The sequence below is a fragment of the Lontra canadensis genome, unplaced genomic scaffold, assembly GCF_010015895.1.
Source record: "Lontra canadensis isolate GAN:19392208 unplaced genomic scaffold, GSC_riverotter_1.0 scaffold41, whole genome shotgun sequence".
In the NCBI taxonomy this organism is placed as follows: Eukaryota; Metazoa; Chordata; class Mammalia; order Carnivora; family Mustelidae; genus Lontra; species Lontra canadensis.
This window is the reverse complement of record NW_022631035.1, coordinates 2,956,576-2,982,915: the sequence shown is the minus strand read 5'-3', so window position 1 is coordinate 2,982,915 and position 26,340 is coordinate 2,956,576. Positions and strand designations below refer to the sequence as shown.

At 64.0% G+C, this 26,340-nt stretch overlaps 1 protein-coding gene across 11 annotated transcripts in view; it reads right to left on the bottom strand.

Annotated features, from left to right (window-relative positions):
* The window catches only part of RBFOX3 (RNA binding fox-1 homolog 3), a 405,667-nt gene that overhangs the window by 31,491 nt on the left and 347,836 nt on the right, over positions 1 to 26,340 (bottom strand). The window contains exons 1-2 of one of the 11 annotated variants that reach the window (XM_032870457.1): positions 7,535 to 7,571; positions 7,204 to 7,243 (exon numbers count right to left, since the gene is read on the bottom strand). The exons of 9 other annotated variants lie outside the window; for them this stretch is intronic. The gene's annotated coding sequence lies outside the window, so the exon portion shown is untranslated. Of the gene's footprint in view, positions 1 to 7,203; positions 7,244 to 7,534; positions 7,572 to 7,922; positions 7,968 to 26,340 lie in introns of those variants that run through there. One more of the 11 variants, XM_032870459.1, reaches the window with a different exon arrangement.

The window sequence follows — 26,340 nt, the reverse complement described above, 5'->3', positions numbered from 1 at the left end:
GAGGCGTCGGCAGCTCCCTCCATGTGGAGCCGCCAGCGGGAAGCCTCCCTCAGTCTTGGAAAAGATTCCCTCCCTCAGTCTGGACAACTTGCAGGAAGGCCTCCGGAGACCCTGGGCAGGGCCGGGGCTCTGATTCACCTTCCTTGTCCACACAAGAGGTCTGGGGAAGGCCAGAGGCGTGGCGCTAGCCGTGATGGGGGCTCTGCCCAGGGCTGGGGCAGGGGCTGCAGGGGGCGGGGTGGTGGGAGAACAGAGGTCGGGGTGAGGGGCTGGAAGGAAGAGGGAGCACGGTGGCCCTGCTTGCTGCTGGGAGGAAGGGAGGCGGAATCCACCTGAGTGGCCGCGCCCCCCCCATCCACTCCATTCTGTCCCCCGGGAGCCCCGTCAATATCCGTTATTAATTAGGCCTGTCCGACAGCGCGTCACACTCCATGTTCCTGCATCCAGGGGCCGCCTGGCAGAGGGCTCTGTGGCCGCTGGCCCTCAGAGGTCCCTCCCCATTTCCTCCTTCCTTCTCTGGGAGGGCTCTAGCGCCAAGGCTGCCCTGACACCCGTGTCTGCTCCCCCCAGGCCGAGAGAGACGTTAGGAGACATTCAGGCAGAACCCCCACTGAGCGGCAGCCCCCAAGTCCCTGTCCCTGGCAACTTTCGAACCCAAGTTCTGCCACTCCCCTGGGCCACGAGGAGCCGGCCTGCCGGGGCTCCTGCTGGCCCCGCCACCTGCCCTCTGCCCGAATCTTGGCCCCCCACACCCTGCTTTTGTGTCTCCTCTCCCACTGCTCCCAACCACTCACTTCCCAGCAGAGTCTCAAGCCTCTTCCTCATCAGCACTTTGGAGGCTGTGGGCAGGCGAAGGTGGCAAGGATGCTGGGGTCAGGTCACCATGGCAACCTGCAAGGTCTGAGCCTGGAGCCCTGCCCCACCACCAGCGCCCCTCCCCAACCCCTGCAGAGAACACACGAGGCTTCTGCGGGGGCCCAGCCTGGGTTCTCAATGAGCTCACAGCACGAGGGCCCATCCCCCTGGGACGTCCTGGGCACCCTGCCTCTCCATGGACGTGGCACGGGGCTGGGGAGCCTGGAGGCACTTGTTCTGGTCTCCCTGCTGTGGTCAGGCTTCTGTGTCCACACTGTGAAAGCTGGTGGTGCCGGCTCAGAGCTGCTGCGGGGCCAGCCTTGTGCTGCAAAGCAGCGTGCTGCCCGCTCCGTGCGCTCTGTGCTCCCTACTGTGTGTGCTTGTCGTGTGCTCCCTGCGCGCTCCCCGTGCTCTGGGAGCGTGCTGTCTGGGGCAAGAACTCCGGACGGAACAGTACCCTACCATCTTGCCATCTTGCCGCAGGGTGGTTGGCACTGCAAGCCCAGGGCCTGGGCATCCCCGAGAACTTGGCCGCCCCCACTGGAACCCCGGGTCCTTCCGTGTGTGTGGCCGACATGCTCACCCCAACTCCAAAACTAGGTGGTGAGCACACCAGCCCCGGGCCTGGTTATGTCGCACCGTAGGAAAGAAGCCACGGAGAAGATTTTACAGTTTTCTCGCGTTTGATGAGTGTATTTTCATAAAAATCGTTTCCTTATAAGGCGATGCACTGTAGGCATTTGAGACCATTTTCTGAGAAGGGGTCCAGATGCTAAGGGGGTTCAGGAATAAGAACCAGGAAGAACCTCTGGCCATGATGGGCCCCAGGGGCCAAGAGATGCCACACACCCACCCCCTAGAACGGAGCCAGCCACGCAGCCAGGCCCCACAGACCCTCAGTCCAGACTCAGCCCCAACGCGCCCCGCTGAAGAGCCCCAGGGGAGGGAGGGATTTTCACACGATTAAGCCGTAATTCCCTCCAAACCCACTGCATACAAATCATAAATAATGTGGCGCCATAAATCGCCTTCTCCCATCAGCGGCACCTCCACCGGGCTCCCCCCAGCCTGGGGAATCAGCGAGGGGCCATCTGGCTGATGGGGCTTGGGAAGCAGGGCCGCGCGGCGGTGGAGGGTGCATGCTGGGAGGCGGGTTCACCCTGGACTGTCTATCAAGCCAGAATGGAACACCACCAACCAGTCCCGGCTCCGGGGTCCACGTAGAGCTCCAGGCTGCTGGGCTGGCCAGGGACTCTCCCGCGCCCCTGCCGCCCTCCATCACCAGCTGGGGTCTGCCTCAGGCACCAAGCCCAGGTGGGGTCTCTGTAGGAGGCCGGGCAGTGGGGGCAACGAGCACTGCCCTGGGGCGTAGCGAGAGGGCGGAGACGGCCCCCGGTGAGCAGTGGTCCTCGGCCTATTTACAAATGCCCTGGGCTCTGCCGTGCTCTGAACCCGGCTGGGGTGTGCGCGCACACGCCGTGAAGAGACGGCAGCAGGCGCCAGGCGCTCCCCTGCGCGGACAGCTAGGACCACAGTTGACAGGAGACAGCGCAGGAAGCCGGAGTGCCAGGCGTGCCTGAGCATCTGGAGGCAGAACTGAGGGATGCCGTCGGTCAGCTGGGGGGCCCCCTGCAGAGCCCCCCCTTCTGCCCCTGCAGGAGCCCCTGGGGGAGCAGGTGTAGCCCAGCTTCCCCCAAGCAACGGGCAGGGCCCCTTTGTGGCTCTCAACGGCTGCTCATGGGCCCCCCTCTGAGAGCAGGAGGAGGGGTGCGGGAGATGAGCGACTCTGAGATTGGGAGAAGGGCCCCCCAGCTCTGACTGGCACTAGGAAAGCAAACCCGTCTGGGCACAGGGACCCTCTTCATTGCCAGGAGGGGGGTGCAGGCCCCAAGGAAGTGCTGTGTCCCAGGGATGATCCACTCACTGGCTTCTCCCCACTGCACAGGGGAGCTGAGTGGAAGAGCACCCTACCCTGTCCTGGAAGCGATCAAACACCTCCTCCAGGAAGCCTTCCAAGCTCAGCTCCTCCACCATCCTGCCCTGAGGCCCTCTGAGATGCTGCCGTGGTGGCGCGTGTGGGCACAAGGTTCCCCTCAGCGGTGCGGAGAGAACACTGGGCCATAGCTCCCTCCCGGGGCCTCGTGAGGACAGAGCTACTGGGCAGCTGTCAAGGCGACCCCCAGCAGGAGGACCACCGAGAGCCCACCCATGCTGACCCCAAGTGTTAGCGAGCAGCCCCCCAGCCACTCCCCTCAGCGGTCCGGGGCAGCTGGCTCTGCGTCTCTAGGAAGAGCCCCCTGCGCCCACGGGTCTGGTTACTGCATATTCATTAAGGAATATTAGCCTTGTTAGTGGCCCGTGGTCCTCACGTAGCAAGTGGAACAGGATATTAAGCACAGCACCCCGGACATGGGGTGGGCAGGCGGGGGTGCAGATGGCGGGGGGGCTGTGGGCAGGACCCAACCTTGGGTGTAGCCCAGAGTCTGTGCCCAGTGGCCTTGGGTCCTAGACATCCCCCTCTCCCTCCCATGTGCCCTCTCCTCGTTACCGAGAGCCCCGCGAAGGCACACTCAATGAAAATTCACAAACTGTAATTAGGAAGGTAAATTTCCTGGCAACAAAAATTACATAACACGCCCCACAGCCAGATACCTGCAGGGATCTGGTTCGGGAACCGTGGGTTTATCCGTCAGCTGGGATAACTCCCCTGGTGGCCTTTCTTCCCTGGGGACAGCTGGGAGCTGGGGGTCAGTGCAGTGTCCCTGGGAGGGGAGACGTGGTGTGGACAGAATGCCACAGAATGCAGGTTGTGTGCCTGGACACGGTGAGGTCCCAGAGCGCGGGCCGGTAGGCCAGCAGCATCGCCTGGCCCAGGGGCGGTTAGAAACGCAGATTCTCAGCCCTTCGGCTCTCCCGACGCAGAATCTGTGACTCAGGAGAATTGTTACTACAGATCACAAACCCCAGGTGTCCCATGGAAGGGACCTGCCATCTCTGCTGGTGCCCTGACCGAGCTCGAGCCCAAACTCCTGCTCCGGGGACCCAGGCTGGGGTCTGCAGGCCTGAGCTGATGCTTGCAGAGCGGGAAAGAGCTTCCAGGCCAGGGTCAAGCAGCGAAGGAGGGGTGGCCTTGCTTGGATCCTGGACATGTTCCATGCCCTGCTGGAGGCCCTGTGTTCTCTAGAGACGGGAGGCCTGGCCCTGGTGACCGGGAGATGGGGGGGTGCTCCCATCCCTTGGGCAGACACCTACCTGCTTAGCAGCATCAGGGGAGAGTGGCCGTGGGTGGGTCTTGGCCGTGTGTGGGCACCCGGGGCGCCAGAACAGAATGAGTCTGGAATAGGTGCCACAGGGCGGAGGCTTGCTTCTGAGTCCCAGACGGCCCCCATCCCGACCCCTGGGGCCGAGGTGAGGATGGGGGGTATTCTGCTTGACTCAGGAGAGACTCTGAGGGTCCCAGTCTGAGAATCGGGTGGGTCCCCCCCAGGGGACAGCACCTCATTCCTTCACCTGTCTGAACCTCTGAGCACCTGCTCCACCCATGGCCCCAGGACAGGCCTGCCCGGCACAGCTCGCCTGCCATCCATCAACAGCGTGGGACGCACGAGGAAGGACAGGTGAGGGGCTGGGGCTCCCCGGGAGGCCAGCTGGGTGGTGGTGGCAGCCCTGGGGAAGGAGGCAGGGGGTGGTGACTGCTCACACCAGAGAGTCCCTGCCCTAAGGCCCATAGTCCTGTCCAAGAAGCCCCCAGGCTTCCCGACTTCTCGGTGGGTGGGGGGGGTCAACCTGCTCCAGGGACTGGGACCTTCCATGCTGGTGGCTACTGCCCCCACCAGGGTTCCGGCTCTGCCTCCCCTACTCAGGCTCTGTCCACCAGGGCAATTGGGCTCACACTGCCCAGGACACGGGACCCATGCCGGGGAGCCCCTGGAAGGCGGCACCCGCAGTGCCACGCTCCGCGGATGGCGCCCGCAGCCAGGCCCCTGCACATGCAGTCAGGACTAAGGTACAGGGTGCGAGCGGGTGTGCGGCCTGCCTGACAGCTGTGTCCCAGGGCCAGGGGCCAGGAAGGGATCCCTCGGAGCTGGGGTCTGACCTGTGCCAGCTGTCACCTGGGCCTGCATGGGGGGCCCAAGGCAGCCCGTGTGCAACAGGTGCTTCCCAGGAGACAGCTGCCCCAGGTCAGGGGTCCTTGTCCTCAGAGCCCTGGACCCCCAGCACACAAGTCTCTAAACGCACTTCAAAGTGGGGACTTTCCTAGGGGACCTGGACTGGCCTTGAGGGCCTGGGCCCCAGAGGCCCCCACTCCAGCCTTCTCCTGGTCTAACAGGGACCCAGCCTCCCCTGGTGTCCCCCGAGGTACACGCTCTCTCGTGCACAGACCACCCAAGCCATGCGGACGCACACCTGACTCCCTAGGTGCGTTTTCCAGTGGCCCAGGGCAGGGCTTCTCCACCTCACATCCTCTGGGGCGGGCCGTCCTGTGCGCTGGAGGGCATTCTAACAGTGTCCCTGTGCTCTGCCCACCAGCTGCCACCCAGTGAGACCCAAACACGTCTCTTGATCCTGCCACAGGGGCACGGGGGTGGGCAGACCAGTCTCGGTCAAGCGTCTCTGACCCCGACGCCCCCTCCACCGCCCCTTGCGGGAACACGCCTCCGCATACCTGTGAGCACCCACCCACCCACCCACATGCCTGTCCCCCGGTCCCCCTGCCCTGGCGCAGGCTATCCTAAGAGGCAGCCCCCCGCCGGCCTGGGGCACCCCTGCTGCCTGCGCCCGGCCTGGGGTGTGTGAGGGAGGGCGCGGGCGGGCGGAGGAGGCCGGCGGGCTTCCTTTCTGCTTGGCGCCTGGCTCATGGAAGAAGCGGGCACGGATCTAATCTGCAGCTGATTAAATGTCCCTCATTAACGAGTTTCTTTAATTAATGAAGTTTTTGGGTCTGCTCCACTTGCTTTATTCCAGCCACAGTCTGCCTCCTCAGCACAAAGTGGGGCCGTTTCCTCCCGGGTGATGGAGGCAGCCGGGCTGTTCCTGCCGACGCTGCACTTTGCTGATGGTGCCTGTCAACTTGGGGCTGACAACTCCATCTCTGAGCAGAAGCCGTGTGCACATGCGTGCTTGCACACACAGACGCACGCACAGCCGGCACACTCTCGCTCCTGCACGCACGCAGGGCACGCTCGCAGGGGCTCCCAGGGCACACTCCAAGGCGCGGCACACGCCTGTACGTGAGCATACCCGTGCACACACGACACACACTCAAGGGGCACGCACGTAGCACTGGCTCTCAGAGTGGGCACACACTCCCGGGCTGATGCACACCCATGCACCGCGTTGCACCGTGTCCAGGTTCTCTGTGCCCCTCATGCACACCTGACACACACGCACACACAGCACAGCTCTCACGGTCCTGCTCCGGGACGCGCTCACACCCATGCCCGCGCTCCCGTCTCCCACACACAGGGCACACGCACCCGAACCCAAACCACAGGCAGTAGACGTCAGGCTGACATCTCCTGCCCTCCCCTGGAAGAAGAGCTGGCTGGGGGTGCCCGGCACCCTGGATGGCCAGGTCCCCAGGTCCACCTGTGGTCCAAGTGACCCTGCTTGGCTGTCACTTGGCCCCAGTGGCTGCCTACCTCACTGCCACCAGGCACCAGCTCTGGGCTCCAGGGCCTAGGATGATTTACTCCCTTTCATTGGCTCATGAAAAGCTCCCTGAATTAAACACATTTATCTTCTCCTGCTGACGAGGACGCTGGACTCCACACCCACAAGCTGGGCAGTCAGAGGCCACCGCTCCACAGCCAGAGAGGGGGACGAGCTGCCCTTCTGACTCCTCTATGGGTGGGATGGCACAGGACGACCCTTGAGGGCCAGGACTCGGACAGAAGCAGACCTTCCCACAGGCAGAAATGGCACCAGCTGGGACCAGGTGCCAGCCCGGAGAGGCTGTGGCCAGGGCAGGCCAGGGCACTCGGCAGGGATGACACAGAGGAAGGATCACACTGCTCGGGACTGGCGAGGATGTCTCACTGACTCGTCATCCCAGTTGGACAAGGTGGGTGTCACTAACCCCACGATCCTGATAAGGAAGGCGAGTAAGGGTCCTGTGGTCCCCCTGCTGGCAAGTGACAGGGCCAGCTCCGAGCACAGCCCTTCCACAATCCCCAGCATGCGCTCCAAGTCCCCTGTCCCGTGTCCCTGCTGGGCTTCTCCAGCTGGGGGCCTCCCGGGAGGGTCCTGGCAGCCCCAAGGGTGGCTCTGCCCACCCCGCTCGGATGGCCACATGCAGCATCCCTCTACCAGAACCTTCCTGCCCGTTATCTCAGCAGGCTCCCACACCTGAGAGCCACGTCTCCAACTCCCAGACGAGGAGAGAGGCTCTGTGTCATGCTGCTCACACAAGGAAGAGTTTCCAGCGTCTGTACCCGGGGCTATTTCCGTCCCACCACCCTGAGCCCCAGGCGCTGGCAGCAAAGCCCTTCCACAGGCATCTCCAGGAAGGCCCAGACCACCAGCCCGCTGCCGGACACACACGTGCATTTCCAGATGCCCGTGTGGACATCGGGTGCCGGCATGTTCGTCTATATCCGCTGGAAAGCTCTCAGTGGCTCCAGGAGGCCACGTCACCAGCCTCATTTGTGCAGGTGGGGAAACTGAGGCCCTCAGAGGCAGGGCTCAGGTCCCACAGCTCACAGAGGCACGGCATCTCTCACCCACACTCCAGTCACTTTCTGTGGACCAGTACTGCCCAGGTCACATGCTCCAGAACTCCAGGCTCCTGGGAGAAGTCCCCAAGACATTCTGTAGGAAACAGACGTGTTTAACTGTGTAGAGCCTGCTGTCTCCCTCACTCCTCGGACACAGAACTCTTTTTCTGCCCAAGGCCTACCAGAAGCAGGCGTCTTCAGGAACCACAAACAGATACCATGGGGGGCGGCTTATCCCCTCAAAGGAACTGTTGGCCGTGGCTGGCAATGGGTCCCCCTAGGCAATGCTGAGGGCCTCTTGCTGAGTGACGAAAGAACCCCAGGGTGCGCATAGGGGTGCTGGGGCTGCACCTTGCTGAGGGCCAGGAGGACAGAGGGAGAGACCAAGGCAGTGAAGGAAAGGCTTTGGAGGAGGTCAGGTCCTGGGTAGTGTCTGGGATGCAGCTCTGTTCTTGGGCTTTGGGGGACCCCAGCACTCAGCAGTGTGGCTCAGATCAGCCGTGAGTGCAGATGAAAACAAGAAAGATGAGGTCGTGCATCCCCAGAGCAGTGACCACGGCAGGCTGGGGTGGGCTTGGAATGGGAGAAAGACACCGTCCTTTACTAATGAGCAAGAAAAATGGATGTATCCTCTCCTAGTGTAGCTCGAATCAGGAAAAAAGAAACCCAAAACCAAAACCCCAAAACCTGAACAAACAGGAAGCTAGAGTCGGGGCCAACGGATGGTTGAGTGCAGAAGGCTGTGGCCCGCTGGGAGCTCTGTCTGCCGCCAGGAGTCATCTGGGGACCACAGCCGAGCAGGCCGCAGGCCGGGGCAGAAGGCAGAGGACCTGTCTGGGGGCGGGGGAGCTGGAAGGGTGTCTCCTGGGCACCTGATTCTCAACTTGCAATTATATCACAGGTAGCCAGGGCTGGGTTTCTTCTCTTTCTTTCTTTCTTTTATAGAGACTCAAAGAGGGTGAACCTGGGGCCCGAGGTCACATGGCAAATCAGCAGGTCAGGGTCAGGAGGGAAGCAGAGTGGGGCTGGGCATTCTGAATTCCAAATATAGCGGAACCATAGCCAGGCACCGGGGTCCAGCAGGCCTGAGCCCCGATCCGGAGTAGTGGGAGTCCCTTACCGTTCTGGGCTTTTGCTTCCCTGTGGGAAGACAGGACTCACAAGCGGGCCCGGCTGGGCTGGGGTTAAGGCGGGTGAGTGGAAAGCACGTGCCGTGTCCCCTCCCAGCCCCATACCTCGAGCCGCTGGAATCCCACTGCCCAGATGCCCCAGGGGCCTTGGAGAACCAGCTCAGCCTCTCTTGCCTGACCTCAGAGGAAGGCAGAGAACTGTGGGGAAAAGCCAGAAGAGAAGGACAGCCCAGAAACGGGGGCACCTGGGAGCAGAGCACATGGGGCGCGGGCACTTGCCGGGGCCCGAGTTTGTGGGAAGAGGGGGAGGCAAAACGCTGGTGGTCTTTTCACTTCATGATGCTTTTCAGATACTGTCTGGATCGAGGGAAATTAAATATTGCAGCTTTTAACCCAAGCCACACAGAAAACACAACCTCGCGGTAAATAAAGACAGATTTGCTGCTGTGACGCTTTCCCTGAACAAAACGCCCCGTGCACCTCATTTGCAACTATTCCCCGATTTGGTGACGCAGGTGACGCAGGCCCCGCAGCCCATCATTGTCCCCACAAAAGTGTGGAGGCCAGGGGGCCGGCAGGGCTGGGCGGGTGAGGGCAGCGCTGTCTGGGACTGTGGGGAGGGGTCTGGATGGGGCTCATTATGGCGGAGATGACACTGAGAAATCAATTTTTAATTGAATGTATTCTTTGAACAGGCCCTGTTGCCCACGGCTGAACACTAATGGAATTTCCATTCCGAGCTGCCCCTTCTCTGTGGATGCCCCCCCACCCTGCTGACCACAGCAGGACTGAGCAGGCCAGGGGATCACCCCCCGAACTGGGGCAGCGCCCTTAGTGCACTGGGCTTCTGAGAGCGACAGGGCCACGTGTGGGTGGGGCGGGGGGCTGGTGGAGAGGCTGTCCGCTCCGTGCAGACTGGCCCGTGGCAGGTGTGGGACGCCTGGGACTCTAAGTTGGGGAGGGGCAGGGCTCCCCTGGGGCCTCCCAGAGCCTTACCAAGGGGCCGGCCTGAGAATGGGGCACAAGAGTGCTGGCCCCTCCCCTGCACCTCTGCATCAGGCCCCTCCTGGCATCCCAAGGAGTACAATCTAGGGGATAAGTACATGAAGGTGACAGACCCCGGGTGGGACCCGGCAGTGAGGTACGGGGTGAGACGCGGAGCCAAGGGGTCTACAAACCCGTACTTCTGCCCACTCTTCTGCCAGGGCGCCGCCTAGCACTGGCCAGCGGAGGAGGACGTACTTCCATCTTTCTCTTTCAGGGGCGCTGGCTGGGTCTGTGGGGGACTTGGTCCCCTGATGGGTCACTGCCTGCATTGTGGACAAATCCACATCTGTGAGGAGGGACCCGCACTGGGTCTGCTCACTGGGAGCTCATCCTTTCTCTGTACCCCGGGCCTCCACTTGCAGAGATGCCCAGGGGTCACCCTGGCCTGCGGGCACAGCCTCGGGGTGTGGACTCTGGCCTTGAACCGTGCTGTCCTGGGAGTTCCTACAAATCAGGTCTCCACTGTCTCTTTTGCCCTCCCCCAGTGACTTGCATCTCTGACCTCCTTTGCCTCTTTTCCTCCACTCCTGGGTGGTTCCCAGACATGTTACCTTCTGGACCTCGCAGAGTGGTTCCCAGACACAGACCGGGGGGTCTCAGCTGCCAGAGCCAGGGTTCCCTCGCACCAGGGACCCTCCGTTCCAGCCCCCAGGGGACCCGCTATGCCGATCAGCCGACTCAAAATTGACCCCGGGGCCCCCCAGGGATGGCAATGGGGGCGGCCACCCTCTAGCCTGGAAGCCACAGGCAACTCTGAAGGGCAGTGGCCCTCTGAGACCCTCTAGCAGGAAGTGTGAAGCTGTGCAGACCCCTCCCCCCTTTCTTACTCTACAAGGACCCTGACCCAGGGCTCCTGTGCCCACCGAGGGGCAGACCAGCAAGGAGGTGTTCCTCAGGGCCTGTCCTGCTCAACAGTCCCCCAGCTGGGACGGGTCCTGCGTGTGGGCCCCTCGTTGCCCCTGTCCTTCCACTCAAGGACAGCCCATGAGGGGAGTCTGGAGCCCAAGCACCCCAAGATTAGAGGGCTGGCTGGCTCATGGCAGGGGAAGGACAGCAGGCTCCCTGTGGCTCCTTCTGCCACGACACCCCCTGCAGAGAAGGAGGACTGAGTGACCGGGCCTGGCGTTGGCCGGGAGGAGCCGGGCCTGCTCCCTGCACAGGAACGGCCCCATGGGAGAGGACGTGGGCTAAGCACTCGGGAGGAAGCAGGCCCGCCCTTCCTCTGTGTCTCTGCCAGGCTAGGCCCCGGGGCCAGGTCCATCAAATGGGCAGGGGCGCTGCTGTCCCCCCACCTCTGCCCTGTCACCAAGCCCCGAGGCAGAAGCCAGTGAGACCGCGTGTGTTCTCAGCTGGCTCCTGCACGGGGTCAGGCGAGCTTGAACGAGCCCCACAGGGTTCTCACAGAACATCGCCGGACACGGCCCCGAGCCCTCAGGTGCTGCCTTTCCCAGGAAAGTGGGGGAAACACAGAGAGCGGAGGAAAACCGCTCGGAAACCCAGAGCACAAGCTGGGGGCACGGATCCCGTCGGCCAGTTTCCCAGCGTGGGCGGGGTCTCACCCCGGAAGCGTCACCCGCCTCCTGGGGGTCCTGCCCGGACTGACTGGCCAGCAGGGGGGCCGGCCTGAACTCACCGTTTCAAACCAGCTCCCAGCCGTGCCCCCGTGGACTGGAGATTCTCAAACGCGGCTGCCCGCATCCCACCCCCGGAGGCTGTGAGGACCGGCTGCAGCCGCGGCTAGAGGGGGCCTCGTGGGCACGGACTCCTCGGGGCTCTCCGAGCCGCCCTGCCTCCTGCCGGCGGGGCCCAGCCACCCCTGTGGGGCAGAGCCGGGCCTCCTCGGGGCCTGCAGGGGCCTGTCGGCACCGACCCTTCACGGGGTGGGGGGTGGGGACGCTGTGCCCACACCTTCGGGTTTCTGTTGGGTCAGGCCTGGTTGGGGGAAGCCCGTCTAGGCCCCCGAGCTGAGGCCTGCCCACCTCCCACCACGTTAGCTCAGGCCACTGCTGACCTGTGGGGCCGGGTCCTCCTCTGTGAGGGAGGGTGTCCTGTGCACGGCGGCAAATTCACGGCACGCACGAGATGCCACCAGGACCCCTGAACTTGTGGCAATCTCAGCTCTCAGGGCATCGACATGGGTGCCGCGCGGGCCCAGTCAGCAGGCCTGTGAACGGTTTTCCCTCAGTTTCCCACTGCATGGGGACCCCGTGCTAACACAGAGCATTAAACCCAGTCTGGGGACCCTCAGTGACTCAGCCCTTGGTGCTCTGTGTGGACTTGAACCCGGGATCCAGGGCCTGGTCCCCAGTCAGCTCTTGGTCCAGGCTCAGCCCCTCTCTTCCCTTCCCCAAGTTGTTCTGGCCCAAACTTGAGCCCTAGAAGACACCGTCAGCGGCTACCTGCTTCCAGGGATGGCCCTTTGGTCCCCAGGCATTTGCAGAGCAGACTGGCATGCCTCGGGCCCACCTGGGGGACAGCAGAGGGGTCTCCTGGCCCTGAGCTCCCCGGCACGTAATAGCTCTCCTCAAGCCCGCTCTCTGGCAGTGAGGAGTGGCCGTCCCAGCGGCGGTCCACAGCGCAGGCCGGGCTGCACATGGGGCGGGGCGACCTCTCCCCACCCTGGCTGGGGCTGGCTCATGGGTGATGGCATCTTGTGCCGCGCTGGGGGCCCTCCGTGTGTGGGTGGGGCCGTGTGACTACGGCCGCCGTCCCCAGGTCCTGGTCCCTCCTGGTGAAGGTATGCAGGCCCCTTGGGTCCTGGGGCAAGTCCTGGTCCCTGCCAGAGTCTGTGGGGACAGCCTGTTGAAAGCGCCCTCGTCGTGGCTGTGTTGGGAAGCAGGGTGGGCTCCTACGCTTCTGGCAAGGGGGCAGGTGGGCAGGGGCCCCAGCAGGGTGGGCAGCCCCTGCTCCCCGCCGTCGGGCACGCAGTCTGGCAACAACACTGCTGTCCCCTCCAGTCATTTTGTTTTTTCCAGAGATTTATTTCTTTACTGGCGGGGTGGAAGGGAGCATGAGTTTGTGTGCACAGGGGAGAGGCAGAGCGGGAGAGAGAACAGCAAGCAGACTCAGCACTGAGCGTGGGGCAGGACGCGGGGTCGATCTCGTGACGCTGAGAACATGACCTGAGCAGAGACCCAGAGTCCGACGCCTCACTGTGTGCCCAGGTGCCCCCCGCCCCCGCCCCGCCCTCCAGTCGCAGTAGAAGGTCAGGCAGCCCCGGCCCTGCCCGGCCGTTGGGACACAGCCTGTGGCCAGGTCCTCGGCTTCGGATCTTGTGGAGGCAACGAGACAAAACAGAAAAGCAGCGCGGGAGGCCTCGTCCTCACTCCAGTCCCCACTCCCTGCAGCAGGCTACCACCCACTGTCTGCTGCGGACACCACGGCCAGTGTCCATCCAACCTGAACCGAGAACCTGGACTCATCTCCACCTGCAGAGACGCGGAGGCCCACATCCGCGGGAGCTGTGGTCACACACGGGGTGGCAGGGGTGGTGGCCATGGGTTTGGTGGAAACAAGGGGGCACACTGGCATCTGGGGCCACACGGGGCTGGGTGGTGTGTGGCCTGCCAGAGAAAGAAGGAGATCGGTTCCGGGCTGACTTCTGCAGACGCCTTCTGTGCATTCGAGACCCCATGCAGACCCACGCTGGCCTGTGTAGCCCATTTCACAGAAGGGGAGGCTGAGGTACAGACACTGAGTCACCGGTTACCCTTAGCTGCGATTTGAACTCTGGGCATGGGAAGTGGCTACGGGAGGCCGGCTCCCAACCTGGGTGGCCCAGGGGCCGCTTATGCACCATGCCTAGGGAGGGGGGAGGCTGGCGAGACCCCCGAAGGGCCAGCAGCCAGCCCCCTGCAGCCCTACCCCACGTGGGTGCACGCAGGCTGGGGCCCCTAGGCCAGGCCCCGGGGACAGGGCAGGGCTCGTCCTGAGCTCTGACAAGTGCGTTCGATCTAGCCCCTCTTCTCGTGCTAATGATCGTCAGCGCCAAGGCAGAGGCTGCGAAGGGGAAGAAAATTACTTCCTGAAAAAGGAATCGACTGATCCCCATCATTTCTCAAGGAATCACTGACCTGTGAATATTTCATTACCCAAAATGCCGCGCCGTCCATACAAAGCAGCCACCGCTGCGGCAGGGCCTGGGAGCCTGGCCGGGCCTGGGGCGGACACGGCAGCCGGGTGCCGGGCTGGCGTGAGCCTTCGGCCTGGAGGTGGCAGGGAGAGTCCCGGGCTCGCGCCTCCAGGCTGTGACCTACATCCTCTCCCTCGCCCACCCGGGACGCCAGGGCACATGGGCGGCATGGGAAGGGATGGGGGCCGAGGGCTGACAATGTCCTTGTTCTCAGCCTGGTGGCTGCCCACACTCCTCGCCCCGTGGGCCCGGAGCTCCCGGCGGGCATCTCCCAAACTTCCCAGATCTGGAGTAGGTTTCTCGCAACTGCCTCACTCAGAAGTCCTTCCCAGGTCTCGGGCTGGTCTGGGTCTAGATGTTTCTAGAAGCTGATGCCGCCTTGTGCTCAGTGGCTGTGGCCTGGGGGAGGGGAGCAGCGCTAACGCTGCAGACGGGCAGACCCCACAGCCCAACCTGCTCACCCTGATGCCGAGGGAGGGGCCCCGGGAGGGGGAAGAAGCACGTGCCCCACGGTCCGGCTGTGGCTTCAGTCCTGCCTCCGCCCCTCCGCTGGCTGCCAGGCACCCGGCGCAGGCTCCCCAGCCTCCCTGGGCCGTCGCTGCCCGGGCTTTAGATAGGTCAACGCGGCTCGCCACCGCACGGGGGGCTGAGAGGGAAGCAGTCACAGCACCGACGTGTGCCGCGGGTCAGCGGCTGGAAGCGGTTATTAATGGAAGCCTCTGTCCCAGGACCTCAGGCTCAGGATCTCAGACCGTCCCCGCGGGTGCCTCCAGCCCTCTCCGCAGGCCCACACGGGCTGGGCCAGGGCACGGCTCCAGCCAAACTCTCTGGAGGTCAGGAAAGGCTGAGACCACCCCTGGGCATCGAACGGGCTCCCGTCTGTGTGTAAGACCCCGGCGGGTGGAGGGAATGGTCTGGGGTTTTCTCTAGGAATTTAAGGGCCTGGAAAACAATTCAAGGAGAAAACACTAGCAATAAAATCCCCGTGTTGGGCTGGGCTCTGAGGGGGCGTGAGGCCCAAACACTGAGCTGACGGCCACCCCCGATGCCAGCGCACTTATCACCTTCCAGGGCCCTGTGGCCCCCCCGAGAGAGACCCGGCCGGCTGCCAGGGAATGTGACGGCTCCGTTATGATTGCCAGCGTTACTCTGGGGGTGGTGTTTCCAAATTAGCAAAGGCAGGGAAGGAGGTGGAGACATCCATCCGGGGATTAGTAGGGCATGGGAGGCAGCTCCACGGTCCCTCCCTGGCACGGCCCAGCTTCAGGGAGCCGGCCTGCTGGGGTGCTGGGAGGGAAGGGGGTGGGGGCAGGGGGCTGGACTCAGAGACAAGGAGGGCTCTCCCTGCACCTGGCCTCACTGGCTCGGGGTGTAGATGGAGGTGCTGGTCTGGGGGCAGACGGGGGCCGGCTGGGGCCGGGCTCAGGCTGCGGGAGCAGGGACTCAGGCTGGCTGCAAGGAGCAGCTCAAGGCAGCGAGGCGTGTGGCGCACTGGGGAGTGTGACTTGGGGGCAACCATGGAAAATTCCTCCTGCAGCACCACACACAGGCCTCCTCCCTGCCGGCCAGGACAGCACCTGCGCACTCTGGGGTGGTCGTGTGCTTCCTCGAGGCTTTGCCCACCCTGTGGGACACCCAGTGTGGGGAGCTGCTGACAAGGGACCTGCAGCCCCCCAAGAGAGGCCAGTCCTGCAGGGCGAACGGTGTGGCACAGCCGCCGTCCGGCACTGGGTGGCTCTGCGGGCCAGGGCCACGTGGACAGAGACAGGCAGCTGGCTCCTTCCTCTCTGGCCCAGCAGGCGTTATGAGCAGATTGTTCCTGCCCCTGTGAGGGACTCATGCTAAGTGCCAGGGGTAAGGAGGGATTCAGGACGCAATGACTTGGGGACAGAGAAGGGTGCTCAGGAACCTGATGTCCCCTGGGAGAGGGATGGCCAGGACCAGCCCCTTAGGTCAGGATAAGAAAGTCTGACGTACGGGGGGAAGCAGTGGGTGGCAGCTGCGCGGCTGGCCATAATTTGGAGCAACAGCCACCCCCTGGGGATACTGAGGCATGGGGTCTGCGGAGGCTCCTGGCTGTTGTGTCCAGGTGGGACTCTGCGAGGGTAGGGCCCTGACTCTGGGTCAAGGGACAGAGGGGGGCTGCTGCAGTCTTGGACATCGGGGCATCAAGGACACAAGCAGGCAGGGGCAGGGGTGGGGGCATGCGGGGGTGGGGGGAGAAGCCCAGGAGGAGGGTTCCCAGAGAGGGGGGCGGGGGGATAGGCAGGAGCAGTGGGGCCACCTGGTGCCAACCCCCTCGTTCCCTTCATTCCCAAACTCCCAAGACCGGCTCCCCGGCCCAAACGGCAGCCCCTAGGTTGACTCAGTGACACTCCTGGACTATGTCCCTGCTGCTCAGAACGGGAGGCAGGGGACCCTCCTGACAAGCCCCACCCCAGCCCACAGCTGTGAGGGCTCACCCTCCTCTGAGGCCCAGGGCCACCCCTGAATTTGGGACAGACAGCCACCTCGTGGGGCAGAGCCAGGCTGAGGCAGCAGAGGCTGACCTCGTCTGTCCTCATGTCCCCACCAGTCCCCCGCCTGGTGGCATCCTCAGTCACCCCCGTCTAGAGCGCGAGTGAAGCCGGAGAGGGGCACTGGGGCTCCTGGGACGAACGGACTCACAGCCCTCTGAGCGGATGCTCCTGTCTGTGTGGACATAGCTGTGGGGCCTTGGGCACATATCTGCCCTCTCTGGGCCTCAGTGTCCCCGTCTGCACAGTGGGGAGAATGAAGGCTTGCTCACTCCTCATGCCCGCTTCCCCCTACTCCCCCGTCTGGGGAGGCCTGTCCCTGCAAAGTGCCTGGTCTCTGCCTGCCACACAGAGCGCCAGCTCGGGGACCCGCCCCACCCTGGCTGCTCCCCTGCGCGCCCACGCAGGGCCACCTCAAGCCACGCTTGTTCCTCTGCTCAGCTAGGTACCTGGCCTCTCAGAACAATAAAGTCTTGATGGGAGCTGGGCATCCGTCATGACGCACGCACGTATCCAGCGTTACTCCCCCAACACAGACGGGGGAGCTGGGGTGCAGGGGCGCGGTCTGGGAACAGCAGAGACGACACCTGCCCACAGGCTGCCCGCTCCTCTGCCCCGGCAGGCTCGTGGGGACAGAGAGACGGACAAGACGCACACTCCCGTGGGGCAGGCCATCAGGAAAGGCTGGGGGTGCGCAGGGGTGGGATGTGGAGTCCTGGGAGCTGGGGCAGGGTCTTCCTGGGCAACAGCACAGGCCCTGGGAAGGGGAGGGGAAGGAGGAGGGGAGGAGCTTTCAGAGAGCCCCGCCCACTGGCTGCTCCCACCTCCAGAGGGACCAATACACAGAAAGGGGAAAGCAGGAGTGGCAGGGAAGCCAGAGGACTCCCTTCCTACCCACCAGCCCCAAACAGCTGGTGAGCTACAGCTGGTCACAGGGTCACAGCTGGGAGTCTGGGGATGTCCACAGGGACCCCAGACCCAGAGGGCTCTGTCCCCGCAGGGTCCCAGCCATGTTCAGGCCCCTGTGGGCTGCAGAGACTGCCCCCCCCCCCCCAGCTCCACCACCCTGGAGCCAGGAGGTGTGAATATGGTTCAGCAGAGACCCTGCCTCCAGGTAAAGTGAGGCCCGGCCCCAGCCGCTGTCTGCTCAAAGGAGCCAGGGTGACAGCTGCAGGGCCAAGGGGCCGGCCCCCACCACGGCGGAGAGGCCCAGGCAGGGTGCGTTCCAGCCAGGCCTGGGACCACCCCCAGCTGGGGACGAGGCCGTCCCTTCTGAGTGTCACACCTGCACACGAGCCATGGGGGTGGGGGATGCCGTGAAGGGGGGCCACCCCCAGACAAGCCCTGGGGAGGTCGAGGCAGGGGGACGCCCAGGAAGGACATGGAGCTGGGCAGGCAGGGCAAGGCCCAGCGAGAGTGCCAGGGAGAGGTGAGGCAGGCAGGGCTGCAGAAGGAGTGCGGAAATAGCGTGTGAGAATGAAGGGAAGGGGGCAGAGCCCGTGGGCACAGCAGGGTGCCAGGTGACCCTGGGGGCTCATCCCCCCCGATTCTGGGCAGAAGGACAGATCCCGTCTCCCGGGCTTGGCTGCCTTTGCCCATTCCTCATTCTGCAGCCCAGGGCGTGCTTAGGGACGTTCCAGGCCCTTCTCTGGTGAGGCCGGGGGTGGGGACTGTGGGTGTCCCGGGTCAGCTGGGGGGCCGCTGTGAGGCACACCACACCCCCACTCACTCCCCGCGGTGCAGGGAGGGGTATCTGCCCGCCGAGAGGGTCTCTCCTCCTCCCTGCCCCCAGTCCTGCCCCCACCTCACCCTGGTGCCAGCTGCGCACCACCCTCTGCCCTGCAGCTCCTCCCACACACAACATGCCCCCCTCCAGGTCCTGGAGCAGCCTGGGGGTGCCGCATCAGGCACGGCGGGCTAGGGACCAGAAGCAGGATCCACCAACAATCACCTCGTTTCCCAGCACTTAATTCCAGCCCAGACGGGCCCACGGCATGGTCAGGGAGGCCAAAGACACAAGGTCTTCTAGAATGTGCTGAAGGACCCTCATGCCTGATTGAAAGAATATCCAAATTCCCTCGGCGGGGAGACTTTCTCCACGAGAAGCCCGTTTCAGCGCTGGTGGGGGTTAGCTCCGCTGGGGCCGCGTGCCGGGACTGGTTGCTGAGCGGGGCTGGGGCTTCGGGTGACGGAAGGGGCTCCCGCGGACGGCGCCTCAGGAATCACTGTGGGCCCACGCTTCACGTTTAATGGAGCCCAGAGGGGCAGAGGGCTCGGCCCACAACACGTTTCCCACCCAGGGCCCTTTTTGCTCCCTTGCGACAGGAGAGAAGGACTGCGGTCCCCAACCCTGACCTCCAGCATCTGGTCTCCGCCTCCTCCCGCCTTGGGCCGCACGCCTACGTGCTTCTGCCCGCTTGGGACGGTGGCGGCTGTTGCGGTCCTGTCCCCTGCCCTCTCCCCTCAGTGAGGACCCGCAGGCTGGGCCTGACCTTGGGCTGCCCGCCCCAGGCAGAATGACAGGCTTTGCGCTCTGATGACAGCTGCAGGGACTGGCTACCCCCGCGTCTGCCTCCTGCTCCCCTGGCCGCCGGGGGATGGAGTGAAAACGAGGCATACAACGCACACACAGGCCCACAAGGCCCTGCTGGTCGCACCCCTGCCTCCCTCTCCACATCCCCCACCGCCATACTTGGCTGCCGCCATTGTTTGGACACACCAAACTCCCTCTGCCTCAGGGCCTCTGTATATGCCATTCCCTGTGCCTATAATGCTGTTCCCCTTAGTCTCTCCATGCCCAGCTCCTGCCAGTCCTTCAGCTTAAATACCACGCCTGAGACGTCCCCCATGTCCACCCTGCCTAAAGTCGGTGCCACTGTCAGCCTCTACCTCGGGACCCTGTTTTCGTAGCACGGAGCCCACTCTGCAAACATTTCCCTAGTTTCTGTGCCTAGTGTCTCTGTGTGCCAGGAGACTGAGAGCCCGTGAGGGCCGGGACCACGTGAATCTCTGCCGTGTCCCCGGTGCCGTCACGTGGCTAGATGCACAGGAGGTGCGCAGTGACGACATCAGTGATCGGACGGGTGGAGGGGGCGGTGGGCATCGCAAGTCCAGTGCCTGTACGAAAGGAGTGCAGCCCGGGTCAGGGGGCGGTCTGGGGCAGAGGTGATGGGAAAGGGCATCCCAGTGTCCAGAGCAGGGGCTTGCGGCCTCTCAGAGTCGCCACCTGGCAAAGGACAGGGGTGAGGCTGGGTCAAAGTTGTTGGCACCTGTGCCAACCCGTCCTCACTCTGATGCGGCGCGGAGGCTGTGGCCAGAGGAGTGGGGGCTTCACAGCACTCAGCGGGCAAGAGGCAGGGCGAACGGCCCACACGCTCGTTACCCGTGTACGGGGCACACCCCCACTCACGCACCGGGCCCCTCTCGCATCCTCCCAGGACCACAGGGTGCTGTTCCTCAGGCCTCCGTGGCCCCTGGTGCAGCAGCCTGGACTCGGGAGTTAGCAGGAGGGGCGGCTGCTGTGGGCGGTGGGGCACAGGGGCAGATGTGAACGGTGGTCTCTCTGCCAGGGCCCTGCAGGGACGGCAGAGGGCCGGAGCCTCATGGAAGAGCAGCACACGGGTGCCCTGTGGCTCCTGCCCGCTCCCCAGGGTGCTCTGCCTTGCTAAGATTTTATTCTGAATACCCAGCCCACAAGGCGGGGGTCTGGCTGCCACAGAGCAGCTCAGGACCCGCCGCACACTCCCCAAAGCCCGGCAGTCCCCCCGCAACCGCCGGACCCCTCAGCACGGTCTCCTCTCGCCGTCGTCGGCAACCCCAACCTGGCAGAGGGGCCGGCGCTGCCTGCTCTCGGGCAGGAGGCGAACGGGCAGGGAGGTCCGGGCAGCAGGCTCCCAGCTCCATCAGACGGACACCTCGGAGCGGAGCCAGCATGAAATATTCATGCAGTAAATGGTGCAATTTTGTCTGCATTCAGCCAACTTCATGTATATTTCAGAGTATTATGAAATGATAATGTTGTACAACAGAGGCAGCGAGACCAGGAGGGCCAGAGCGTGGGGGCAGGGAGATTCTGGGGGCAAGGACGGAGTGAGGGGGGTGGGGGGAAGGACACCCCCAGAACCCGGCACTGGGGCGCACGGGGACGAGGGAACAGTATCCAAGGTGCGGGGCAGTGAGGGCTGGCCGGTGCACTCTGGCGAGCTCCCGAGGGCTCCAGAACCTGAAAGGAGACGCCCCCCGGGCAGACGTTCCCCAGGCTCCCTCCTGTCCCAGCGGCTCCCCTCCCCGCTGAGAGTTCGGGTTTCAGGCCAAGGCCCTGGTGCCGATTCAGCACTGGCTGCCTCCCGGGCACGGAGCAGCCAGTGCCTCTGGGGGATTTGGAGCTGCTTCTGCCAAAGAGGCCCTCTGTGTGGCCCCTCCCAGCTCCTCTGGGTTTGCCCCACAGCGGGGTGGGAGGCCAGAGCCAGGCCCTGCTCTCCTCTGGCCACCGGACTGGTTCAGCAGCTGCTCTGAGGACCGGCCTGCTTGGGGCTGCTTGTGTCTCAGGAGGGAGGGGATGCCCGGCTGGCCTTCCAACTCTGAGATGAGCTCCGGGCTTCGAGATCAGGCAGCGAGAGGAGAATGTGCTCTCGGCCTCTGAGGCCCCGTGTCTGCCTCCCAAGCCAGGGCGCAGGTGTGGGGGCCCACTGTGGCCGCCCCGGGCCTCCATTCTCACTCCAGGCAGACCACTGACCCCGGTCTCTCTGGGCCCCACACTGAGGAAGAGCCCTGGGACGTCCCCCACTCCAAAGGATGGGGGCCCAGGGATCTGGCAGCCCCGTGTGCTGCCTCCACAGGGGAGGGAGGCCCTCCTCAGAGCTCCTGACACTTTCCTGCTTCTCTGGTTGGGCAGGCTTAGGGAAGCACAGTCAGCTGGGCCAGGGGTAGACAAGCTATGGCCCGCGGGGCAGGTCCGGCCCACTGCCTGTTTGTGTCAGTAAAGCTTTATTGGAACGCAGCCCCATCCAGTTACTCGCACACGTGTGGGTTGCAAAGCCTGAGCTATGCAGTGCCTGGGTTTTGTGGCCCCGGAGCTGGACAGGAGAACCGGGAGCCCTGGGCCTGCGGAAGTCCTCTGGCTGCTGTGGATGGGGAACGGCCCGTCAGCGGGAGTCTGAGAGCACAGGGCACGCGGCGGGAGCGGGGACTCTGTGCCCTTGGCTGGCGGTGTCTGCCTCCACTCTGGTCACTGGGTGAGAATGAATTTCATCCCTGGCAAACCACAGAGCCACACTGTCTGGTCTGCAGCCTGCCCAGCAAGGGAGGCGGGGGAAGTCCTGGAGGGTCACCCGCTCGGCCCGTTGATACCCTCCCTTCTCTCTAGCTGATCTCTAGCCTTGATGTGCTCTCACGCACTCAGCCCCCCACCCCACAGCCCACTCTGCCCATCCTCACACTCTCTCCAGTTCTGGCCTGGGCTGGCCTTTGGGGCTTGAAAGTCACCCTCTCCTGGCCCAGAGCCTCTCCGCTGGCCCTTGGCCAACAGCCATCCCTGCCCTCGGCCACCAAGCCTGCCCCTTCTCCTTTCTAGGCTCTGAGAGGCCACCAAATGCCTGCTCGCTGTCCACTCGCTGGTTCCACAAACACGGGTCACCGCGTTTCTCCCGTGAAGCTAGAGGAGCACCTGTGTCCCACTAAGACCCACTAAGAATGCGGGTGCCTGGGCCCACATGGGCCGATGGAGCCAACGAAGGCTGGTCCCTGAGGGGCTCGGTGCAGTGACGTCTGAGGGCCCAGCTGTGCCCAGGACAGATATCCCCGAGTTCTGAAGGGCTCAACACACGGGGCCCCCAGCGCACATGCTCCCCGGCCCTGGGAAAGCCATCTCTTGGGGGTGGGCTGGGAGTCCCTCCCCAGCACTTGTCTCCGGTCCATACTGTCCACCCCACCACCCCTGAAAGCCGACAGCAGCTGTGTTCTGTCCAGTTTGGCCCACTGTGGCCTTGATGACCAAGGGCACGCCACTTCCTACCATCCAGCCCCAGCCGGCTGTCCCGATTACTGATGCTGACAATAATCCCACGACGGAGCGGGGGCCCCAGGGGATGACTGCGCTCCGAGGGGGTTGGGCTGAATAACGACCCCCCCCATAAATCCTTGCCTCCAAGTCCCAACCCCCACTGCCTCAGCTAAAGACTGTATTTGGACAGAGGATCTTTAAAGAGGTAATTAGGTGAAATGAAGAGGTACGAGGGGCCTGATCCCACACGGCTGGCGTCCTTACAGGAAGAGGAGACAGGCACGAAGGGTGAGCAGGGGAGGACAGGGGAGAAGACAGCTGCCTCCCAGCCCAGGAGAGAGGCCTCGGAAGAACCAGCACCTTCCACGTGTGGCTCTCGGCCTTCCAGCCTCCAGGGCTGCGAGACGAGAAACGTGGGCTGTTCAAGTGGCCCAGGCTGTGGCCACCACCAGACCAGGCCCGCCATGTGCCTCACCCAGGGCACCCAGGTCCCTCCGGTAGGTGGGACGGGGTGACAGCGTGCCTATCAGTGATGGGGGGAGGCCTGCACGATGCAGAGCTCAGGGCTCTGTGTCTACGTCTCCCATTACGATTACTGCACTGTGTCCCCCTTCGTGGCCAGCAGACCCCAGCACCTCGCTGGGAACTCTCACGCGGGCTGGCCCAAACAGCCCCACACTCTACGTCCGAAAGGGGTGGGGCAGGGCACCTGCTCTCTTGTAGCCCCAGGCCGAGGCTTGGGGCCACTGTTTTCTCACTGGAGAGTAAAACGTAAATGAGCAAAAGCTCCTGGGGGCTGTGTTGGGGGGGAGCCATGCTTCCGGTAAAGGCCAGGTCGCAGGCCCTGGACCACGGGATTACTTAGTTAGGCAGGCAGGGGCCTGGGCCCGCCATGCACGTTCTCCTGGAACATTCCTGACCCAGGGCCCCTGGGTCCTATGCTGGTTCCTGGGGATCTACCCATGTGTCTATCGGCAATGGGCCACCATGATGGTGGAAGGCTTCTCCAGCCGGGGACAGTGGCTGTGGGCCTGGTGAGGTTGCATGTCCCTAGGGAATACCTGGGAAGTGGGGGACCGTGGGCAGGCCCGTGCAAGAGGCAGGCACACGGAGGGGGCAGCGGCTGGGGCTGCTGAGAATGTACATGAGGCTGGGATCCTGGCGAGGGCCTGGCAGGGCCTTTTCCCAAATGACGGCCCGGCACATGATGGCGTGGCACGATGACCGGGAAGGAGCCAACCTTGCCCAGAGGGCAGACCGTGAATACAGTTGCGCGTCACTCCCTGGTTCCCTGCTTTGTCCTGTGTTTGGCTGACAGTTGTTCCCCACTTAAACTCTGCATCCACTGTCGAAGGAGAGAAGACACCCAGGGAGCAGAGGGCTACCTCAGGGAGAAGGAACCACAGAGCCCCCAGCCCTTTGCGTCCCTCTGGACAGGCCTGTGGGACAGGTGGGGTCTCTCCTCGTCACTGCTGGGGTGTCAGCTTATCCCGGAGCTCCTGCGGCTAAGGACACACTGAACTGAACCGCACTCTGAGCCCGTGGGCAGGAAGAAGGGACAGCAAGGGGAGTGTAGGGGTACACTGGGAGACACTGCTTGAGCACCAGCTGTGTACTAAATGTTCTCATGGCCGGTGCCAGAATGACAAGGAACCTCTCTGCCGAGCCGCATGGCAGTGAGGGGGGCGTCCCTGCAGCAGGTGGGCGGTGGGAGCGGGTGGAGGACTTGGACAGCTCCGCTGGGCGGGCCTCGCGGCACTTGGATCAAAGCCCAGTGCTGCAGGGACCTCGCCGACTGACCGGGGTGAGCCGGAGCGTTCCTCCTCACCTGCTCTGCTGGTGTGATGGCTATGACCCGTCCCAGCCCTAGCTCCCAGGACTTGACACCCCTCCCAGGCCAGCCCACATCATCCCTGGACCATCTGCCACCAGAAAGGCTAGGCCCTGGAAACAGGCCAGCAGCCGCTCCCAGAGCCCTTTCCCTGGCTTTCCCTTTAGTCTTGAAGCAAAATTCCTTTGGGACAACATTAACCTTGTTTCAGGGAAACCCAGGGAATCGGCCACATCTAGGTCAGAGAAGCTGGGCAGTCAGTGTGTGCCAGACCCCGGTGTGGTGGCAGGAGCTGTTTGTCCTAGTCAGAGTGGGTCCCAGGAAGGAAGCGAGGGGACACGGCCCCCGGGACTCTCCCTGCTAGCCCCAGGCCCTTGGGCCCTGCCAGACCAACAGCAACACGTCTTCTAACTTGACCATGGACACGTCCCCCAGTGTGCATGCTGACATCCTGGACATCCCGTGACCCTCAGCACATGCTCATAATGGGGCCAGCAGGGAACCTAAGACTCCAGGAATGTGTGTACGGGACATGGTTTGGGCACGATGGGAGGGAGGACGGGGCTGGGGGCAGTGCCAGGTGCTAGGTGGCTTTGAGGAGGGTGGAGAGGATAGGGAGAGCAGGCGGTGAGCTACGGGAGGGGAGGAGTAGGGGCAGCGCAGGATAGTGAGGCAGGGTGACCAGCTGCCCCTTCCATTCACTGCAGGGCACTGGGTGTTACCCCAGGGTCAGAGCTTCAGCCGGCTGTGGCCGAGACAAGTGGGCCCTTGGAGTGGACTGAGGGCGACCGGGCCTGACCGCCCCACCACGGCAGCAAGGCAAAGGGCAGGGCCCTGGGCAGCTGTGCCCAGGACTATGGCTGCTTCTCTATCCCTCACCGTGTCTGATGTCATTTGAGTCTGAAAACATGCTGGCAGGGGCCGGGGTGGGGGATGGGAAGGACAGGGATCCCAGGGACCGGCCTCCATGGGGCTGGGGCAGAGGCACTGGGCACCTGCCACGTGCAGGGGTCAGCAGCCCAGAACTGCCAGACCGTGGCCCTAGCTGACAGCAGGGTTGGGGGCACTGGAGGGCTCCCCCGGGCCTCCATGTGCCTTCATCTTGGGGGGCTGAGATTCCCCCCGCACCCCTCCCACCTGCTGTCCTATGAGCTTAGATACTGGGCATGGGACATGTTGGGGGTAAAGGGCAGAGCTCCAGGGCAGAGCCCCCTACCCCCGCTGCCAGCTGCCCTGCCCCCCTCCCTTTTCTTCCTCCTGACCCCGCCCCTATTAGGAAGCCTGCCTGGACGGGCTGGGGAGGTGGTGGCTCTGGACCCTGGCCCTGGACCCCTCCCTCCCCCTCCCTCCCCCTCCCCAGGACAGGACTAGCCCCTCTGAGGAGGGGGCCCAGAGCCCAGGCACGGCCCTCGAGAGAGCAGCCTGAGCTGTGCAGGGACTGGACAGCCGGGTTGGGCTCCCATGTGACCTCTGGCCCCCCAAGCTCCAGGAATCCCCAGGAGGCCGGGACAGGAGGGCTGAGGTGGGGACCCAGGGAATGAGGGAGGTATGGACAGTGTCAGTCTGCTGATCGCCACAACAAAGCGTGGGGGGCTGGGTGAGCCTCCCAGGGCCGTGCCGAGGCTCTGCTCACTGTGCCCGTTGGGGGGCTACACACTCCAAGTGGCCCCCGGCACCTGGGGTCCTCGGCGGAACCAGAAAACAGGGGACCGGCCAGCTGCCAGGAGGAGTCCTGTCCTCCAGGACCTGGAGCCTTACTGCATGGACGGCGGGCAGCTTGCTTACACTTTACAATGACGGGCAACGGGCCCCCACACCCAGCCAGGTACACCTCAGCACGCACGTGGGCACGCTTGCACACACCCCCACGCTGGTGAAGAGGACACACGGGGCGTCACCACTGCCACCTCCCCTTAGGAGAAGAACTGGCCGGAACCGTTCCCTGACCACGTGAGTGTCCCCACTGCAGCCAGGGCCCCCAGGACTTCCCGGGGCTGCCGAGGAACTAGAGAACCTGCCTGGTCCTGGGGCTCCCCCGGCCTGGGGAGGACAGGGGCTGCGTGTGAGTGACGAGTGTGGAGCTGTGGCCCGGGGGAGTTCTGCCCTCATCCA